Source organism: Gymnodraco acuticeps, unplaced genomic scaffold, assembly GCF_902827175.1.
Source record: "Gymnodraco acuticeps unplaced genomic scaffold, fGymAcu1.1, whole genome shotgun sequence".
Lineage (NCBI taxonomy): Eukaryota > Metazoa > Chordata > Actinopteri > Perciformes > Bathydraconidae > Gymnodraco > Gymnodraco acuticeps.
This window is the reverse complement of record NW_022990837.1, coordinates 383,011-390,974: the sequence shown is the minus strand read 5'-3', so window position 1 is coordinate 390,974 and position 7,964 is coordinate 383,011.

The following is a 7,964-nucleotide window of genomic DNA, read 5'->3' as shown; positions in this document are numbered from 1 at the left end:
TTATTGACTGTAAAAAGAGCAGATCAATCTGTAAAATTACAGTGTTTTCCTTTAAAATCTTTAAGGACAATTCCCGTAAATTAATGGCTTATTCACTTTATTTCAGTTAAAGTATTTTACTTTAATTGAAGGGTTTTTGTTTGGCAGCCGCTGCTGCCAGTACTTTGACCGTTTTTTTACGAGTTTTTTTTTACAGTGTACGTTTGCTAGTTGTTCAGTGTAATATGCCAACCTACTATGAACAAAAGCTAGTGGTTCATATTAGGCTAGCAATAACGTGTTTACAATTGCAATCTTATACGTTAGTCTGCTACGTTCGGTCATTATTTTTAGCTTGCATAAAAGCAATGTTTTCGCCTAGCATGTCTACCTCTCAGTAGCGTCGTTGTTTATCTCGGTAGCATACACGCTATGAACGGTAGCTCGGTTAGGAACGGCAACTATAATGTACTGACCGTAGGGTAAATTACCCGGAGTATACTGTCTATTAGTATTTTGTGTGTGAATGGCAGCCTACCACAACGTTAGGAGGGTCCTTAATATTATCCAAGGCTTGGAGGTTACTTCGAATAAGGCCCTCCTATCTTTAGACGCCGAAAAGGCTTTTGATAAGGTGGAATGGCCCTACCTATTTAATACTTTGGAAAGATTTGGATATGGGAATATATTTTTGAAATGGGTTCGATTATTGTATTTAAATCCTACAGCAGAAATATTAACTAACAAAGACATATCAGAACAGATTCTAATTAAAAGAGGATGCCGTCAGGGATGCCCCATGTCCCCACTTTTATTCACTCTAGCAATCAACTCACTTGCACTAGCTGTAAGGATGCATACAGAAATTGTGGGAATAACAATTGGGCAGACAGAACATAAGCTTTCCTTATACGCCGATGACGTCATTTTGTTTATCTCTCACCTAAATAGAACAATTCCTGCTGTGTTGGAATTAGTAAACTCGTTCCACGCCATATCAGGGTATACAATCAATCACACTAAATCCTCCATGCTTTTCCTTAATGAGACGGACAAGGACAATTCTCCTACAGAAGCTTCTAAATGTAAAGAGGTAGATCAATTCACATATCTGGGAATACAAACTAGATTGGATTGTTAAAAACTACGAACCTTTGATAGATAAAATAACAAAATCAATTGATAGATGGATTACCCTGCCTCTTATCTTTTGGTTGGCAGAATAAATATAATACAAATGAATATACTTCCTAAGATACTTTATTTACTTCAGAATATTCCTTTACCTTCACTTAACGACTTTTTTCAGAAAGTTAGAAGATTATTTACAGAATGTATATGGGGAAATAAACAAGCCAGACTGCATGTCCCTGCTATACTTAATATATAATGAGGGGTGTGGAAAATTCCAAATATAACCTGGTATTATTATCATTCGTTTCCTCCCAATGGGCCAGGTAAATATCCGCGTAGGCTGGCGCATATTTCCGGCCCATCGCACAACCACACAGCTGGAGGTAGTGGTTATTGTTGAACATGAAGTCATTGCGGGTGAGTGTGAGGTGGAGCAACTGAATGATTTGGCTGTCGGGTCTGGAAGGGTCTGGGTTTTTATTGAAGGAGTGCTGAATTGCGGTGAAGCCAAGTGGGATTTCAATGTTGGTATAAAGTGAGACTATGTCTATGGAGAAAATGAGAGTGTGGCTGGGTACTGTGAGGTTTTTTATTTTGTTAACAAAATCATAAGTGTCTCTGAGATAACTGGGGTGGAGTTTTGATAGGGGATTAATAAAATGATCGATGTATTCTGTTATGTTGTAGGATTCTGAACCGCAGTCGCTGATGATGGGGCGGCCGACCGGAACCACAGAGGGGACCGTCCACGTCTCCACAGGCTTGTGGATCTTGGGGAGCAGGTAGAAGAGGCGGGGCCTGGGCTCCTCCGGACCATCCAGATATTGTTTTTGTTTATGATCTTGTTAGTGTAGAGTGTTGCTGTAATGTCCCTAACTAGTGTTTGTGTTTCCAATTGAAGTGTTGTGCGTCAGTGATCTGTAGTATGTGTTGTCATTTAACTGCTATGTGCTTCCAATATATAATTGTCCCTATCTTGTATGACTATTTGGCCCCCCTTATCTGCAGGTTTGATGACTATGTGTTGGCTGTTACCTAATGTTTTAATCATTTGTAATTGTTCCTGGCTAATGTTGTGTGTGCTATGTGGAAGGGGGCGCCAATGTGTGAGTGCTAGTAGATTTTTATTAATTAGTTGTGTTATTTCAGGTGTTGATGTTGCCGTGTGTGGTTCCCAGGTGGACGGTCCGGTGAACAGAACAGGTTCCCGCCCCTGGCTCCCCAGGAAGTGGTCCATGATCTTAATCCGCCTGTGGAAGGCGTGGAGGTCCGCCCTGATCTCCGGTCGGGTGGGGAGTTTGGGTGTTGGAATGAATGATAAACCTTTTTCCAGTAGCTCCAGCTGTGCGGCCGTGGGGGAGAAAACGGCAGAGAGGTTGGTTATATTTGAGCGGTGAGGAGTTGTAATGCAATTATGATCCCCGTTCAGTAGTTTAAATGCTGCTTCCAGTACTTGAGTAACATCTCGGCCGTCTGCAGGGTCCAGTGCATGTTGTCACGTGAAGTGACATGGAAGAGTAGTGGGTTTATTTCTGGTATGAAGTTGTATTTGGAAGCTATGGTGTTGTTGAGTGTGGTGAGTGCAGTCTGCTGGTGGGTGGTCAGACTGTTGGAAAAGTTTATGATGGGGATGTAAATGGTGGCGTTTGGAAAGCAGAGAGTACTCTGTTTCCACATGGCGTGTAGTTGTTTAATCGAAGATGAGAGTGCAGTGTCTGAGAGTCCATTATTGAGTCCTACTGATATTATAACTTGTGAGGTGTTGTGACATGGGGGAAGTTTATTGAGAATCGAGGTTATGTGATGGAATTTAGCACCCGGAAAGCTATCTATCTGAAGGTGGGGGTCTGTAAAGGGGGGGGATGCGGGAGAGATTAGAGTCCCCGACAATAAGGGTCCTCTTCAGCAACTTCAACGACCATACCTGTAGCTTCTTAAAAGTTCTGGGATGTGTGTACGGTTCCGGGAGTGTGGGGGAGCCAGGTGCCGCTGCAGAGACCCCTGTGGAATGGGAGGGGGATGTCTCAGATGTTAGGCTTGAAGTCAGACTGACTCTCAGTGGGCCTTTCATCATCACGTATGTTTTCATCCACCTCAGGGCTCGGTATGCTTTCCAGGGGCTCCACAGCAAACAGCTCTGGCTCCCTCTGCTGGTTATTGTGTAGAACTGGAGGTGAAAAAGAGGAGATAGTGTTACTGCAGGGGAGAGCGACATGACTGTGTATCTGTATGGAGGGTGGAGAGGGAGGTGAAGAAATGGAAATGAGATGGGAGGGGGAGGTAGGTGTCTGTATTAAGGGGGTATCTACTGTCTGTGGGGAGGGTGGCACGGAGGGAGGGGAGGAAGGAGAGACGGAGGGCCAGGTCAAGAACCCAGTCCCATCGGCCCCCAGACGGTCGAGCACGGTCCGAGGGAGCGGATGGACCTCAACCCGCACTCGGCCTCCAAGAGTGCGCTGAGGCAGGGGCCGAGGAAGCACCCCAAGGCCCCCCGCCACAGCCCTCCCCCCGACGCACAGAGGCCTGAGGAAGTAGAAAGAGAGGTAGGGAAGGAAGAGGGGTGAGGAGTCAGTTTAGAAGGGGGGTTAGTGGGAGGTTTGTATTTGGGCCAGGTGGGGAGTGAGGAAATGGGGAGAGGAGGAAGGGGGAGATGAGGCCGGAGGGAGAGTGAGGTTGGGTTTAGGGCTTGGGGCGAGATTAGGATTAGGCGAGGGAAGGGAGACCTTAGGTTTAGGATTAGGGGCAGGGTAGGGGTTAGAAAGGTGAGTTGAGGGGATAGGAACTGGAGCAGAAGGGGGAGGAGGGGGGAGGAGAGCAGGGGGAGGAGGATGGGGAGGGGGGTGAGCAGAGTGATGAGTGTGGAGGGGCAGATTGGCTGCTGGTGGATGAAGAGGAGGAAGAAGAGGAGGAAAGTCAGAGGGGGCAAACGAGGGTGCCGCGGGGCCCTCCTCAGTTGGGGGCCCCCTGGTTAGGAGGTCCCTCAAGGTGGATAGGGAGGAGGGCCTGAGTCTGCGGGCATACCTCGCCCGACCCCACCGGGCAGACCTATCAAAGGCAGCCTGGTTAAAGGGAGGGAGGTGAGCCAGCTCCACAGCAATAACCTGGTCATAATGGTGTCTGAGTATTGTCATGTTATTGTGCGTCCAGGTGTTGGTGTTCTGTTGTACTTTGTCAAATGTTATACTGTTGGGTGAAGCGGGTTTGATGAATGCTGTTAAGCCGTGAACCTTTTTCATCATCCCCTGTGGAAAAGTATTGTTGGTGAAGGTGTCGTTGATTATTTGTGAGTGGTGGATGACTTGGAGGAGTCTAAAATATTGTTTAGTGAGTAAATGGAGTTCTGGTGGGAAGTGATGTGATGTAGCTGGCTGCGTGCTGGGCCCTGCCGGACAGGTGGGGGGATAGCTAGTTTTGCGTCTCCCCCTCCCCCCGCTAGCAGGGGAAGGAGCCAGCAATATAAAGCGGTTGGAGAGGGGTATGTTCATACCGCTGTGGAGCCAGAGGAGAGGGAAAAAAGGGTGTAAAGAAATCACAGCCGATCAACTCATCCACAGGAATGTAATTGTGGCAGCCACGGAGGTGACGGGAAGAGGCAACCAGAGAGAGAGTATTTCAATAAAACAAATTAAGTTGCACTGGCAAATAATTAATAAAAATGGGTAATAGAAGACTGGAGGAAGTAACAAGGAGATAAAAGCACAGTAAAATGATAAACAATTACAGCAATTGTGGAGGGACACACAACGAGTTAAAAAGGAAAATATAGGAAGACAGTGGTTAAAGATTTAAATGATGGTTTAAAAAACGGTCTAAAAAAACTCACAGGTTAGGAGCCCCCGAGGGGGATCGTCACCCACACAGGGGTAACAATCCTTTCTGAGCTAACATACAGTATAGGAGAAGATTAAAACCAGCTCGGGTTGAGTCTGGAGGAGCCCGGCTTCCTGGTGAGGTATTACAGAGTCTTCAGTGTGCACCCTCTTTCTTATGTCCGTCACTCACCGTTTGAAGCAGTTGTTGTCCGTGGGCTCCTTTAATCTCTTGTACCTTAAACGTTTGTTTGCTGCATGTAGTTGTTAAAAATAGTCCATGTGAGCAGAGCCGTTAAAAACGATCATACCAACAATTAAAAAATATATATAAAACCATTTTTTTTTAAATAACCAAAAGGTATTTAAAAGAGTAGAGGGAGAGGAGGGGCTTTCCTCGTCGCTAAGGCTTCTTCAGGAGGATAGAAGGAGAATGAGGATTAGGTTAAGGTTAAGGGTTAGGGTAAGGGTTAGGCATGTGTTGGTTATGGTCAAGGTTAGGATAAGTCTCCAGGAAATGCATGTAAGTCAATGTAATGTCCCCTGAAGTGATGTATACATGGTATGTGTGTGTGTGTGTGTGTGTGTGTGTGTGTGTGTGTGTGTGTGTGTGTGTGTGTGTGTGTGTGTGTGTGTGTGTGAGAGAGTGTGTGTGTGTGTGTGTGTGTGTGTGTGTGTGTGTGTGTGTGTGTGTGTGTGTGTGTGTGTGTGTGTGTGTGTGTGTGTGTGTGTGTGTGTGTGAGTGAGAGAGTGTGATTAAAATAGCCCAATTGCTTTTACAATAAGTAAACATTGAATGTGTTTAATTGAATAATAAAGGGGTTTAACGTTAGTGGCAGGTTGTGTGTGAGAGAGAATAAATAAGACAGCACAATATTTGAAAAAATATTTCGCAACTTCCCGCAATTTCACCGCATAAAATCACTTAAAAACCCCGCATGTTTAATCGCATAATCAAGGATTTTGGCCCGTGTTTTTCTGGAGGGTCTAACTTATAACACATTATAATACATGATATTGTATACGTTGATTTACTGTACTGTGTAAAAACACCACAACAATATTACAAAAAATATACTGCATATTAAAGCAGACTATTGTAAAGGTAAAAATATGAGCATAAACAAATAAAGAAGTATAAACATTTACATTATTATTATGATTATTTAATATATAAAGTTAAGAGTCTGGGTGTCATCCTTGACAGCACCTTATCATTTGAAGCTCACATCAATAACATCACTCGATCTGCCTACTTCCACCTCCGCAATATTAACCGCCTCCGCCCGTCACTCACACCCAACAGCACCGCCATCCTCATCCACGCCCTCGTTACATCCCGTATTGATTATTGCAACTCATTCCTCTCTGGTCTTCCTCACAAATCCCTGCGTAAGCTCCAACTGGTCCAAAGCTCAGCTGCCCGTATCATTACCAGAACTCCTTCCATTAATCATATCACTCCGGTTCTCCAACAACTACATTGGCTCCACGTTAAATACCGCATATATTTTAAAGTGTTGCTCCTCACCTTCAAGGCCCTTCACACTCTTGCACCTCCATATCTTTCTGAACTCCTTCACACTTACACCCCCTCTCGTGCTCTCTGATCCTCCTCTGCCTTCCAGCTCACTGTACCTTCTGCCCGCCTGACCACCATGGGGTCAAGAGCCTTCAGCCACTCTGCCCCCCGTCTCTGGAACTCTCTCCCACAAGACATCCGCAATATGGACTCACGCTCAACCTTCAAATCCAGCCTGAAAACACACCTTTTTAAACTGGCATATTCAATATCTTAATAATTTTTCTAAACTGATTGTTGTTTTTAGTCTTTGTTTTTAAGTCTTGTATTACTGTGTGATCTTCTTTGTTGCTTGTTTTTAATTATGCTCTGTAAGGTGTCCTTGAGAGCTTTGAAAGGCGCCCATAAATAAAATGCATTATTATTATAAAGACTATATTATTGAATTATAATTAAGATAATAAGATTAGATATACTTTATTTGATCTAAAATATTGATGTTTTTTCGTTATAGTAGCCTGTGAAAACCATAACAAATAAGTGATTAAATGCTCTTCAGCAAACACAACTGCAGAGCTGCAAACATTACTGAAGTGCAGGAAACAAACTGAAGACCAAAGTTCACCCAGATATCTTTGTGTATTTGTGAATGAAGCGCTATCTCATGGTTAAATCCTGAAATTGAACAAATGGGGAAATCTGGCAACGCCCTCTCAGGAAATAGTGGGAGGGCTTTAAAATCCCAGCCACTGGTAAACGCTGGGTTTTTGGTTGGAATCCGCAGGGTGGAGTCCTTTCTAGAGTGCTACATCTGTATATGCCGTGAGCTGATTATTGAGCCTTCATTGTAACAGTCGCGGCTACACTGTGTATGTGCGTGTGGGGAGTGTTGCAGTAGAACATTTCACTGTTTCGCCCTGGTACATTAATGGGAAACCCTACATGTTTGAGCACCCTCTATGAAACGTCAAGCAATCCCGCAGCACCCCCAACCAGTGGCGGAGCTGGGGGGTGGCTGGGAGTGGCCGTGTACCCAATTTGTGTGTACAGACAGGGAGATCAAAATACCGTTTCCCACAAGCCCGAATATAAAAATGTATGCTGTAAAATGTATTATCTCTTGGATTTACACACGGCATCTATTGCACGTCTGTCCGTCCTGGGAGAGGGATCCCTCCTCTGTTGCTCTCCCTGAGGTTTCTCCTATGTTCCCTTTAAACTGTGGGTTTTCTCCGGAAGTTTTTCCTTGTACGATGTGAGGGTCTAAGGATAGAGGGTGTCGTTTTTTTTCTCATACTGATATTCTGAACAATCTGTGCTGTTGTATTTGCTGTAAAGTGTCTCTACTGTAGGCTATTTTTATTATATGTACAGCACTTTGGCTCGACCAAAAATCGTTTATAAATGTGCTATATAAATAAAACTTTATTTGATTTGATTTGAAAAACATTATATGTAAAAATATTTGTGCAAATATGTATAAACCTATATATACACAATCAAAGACACATTTTTGCACA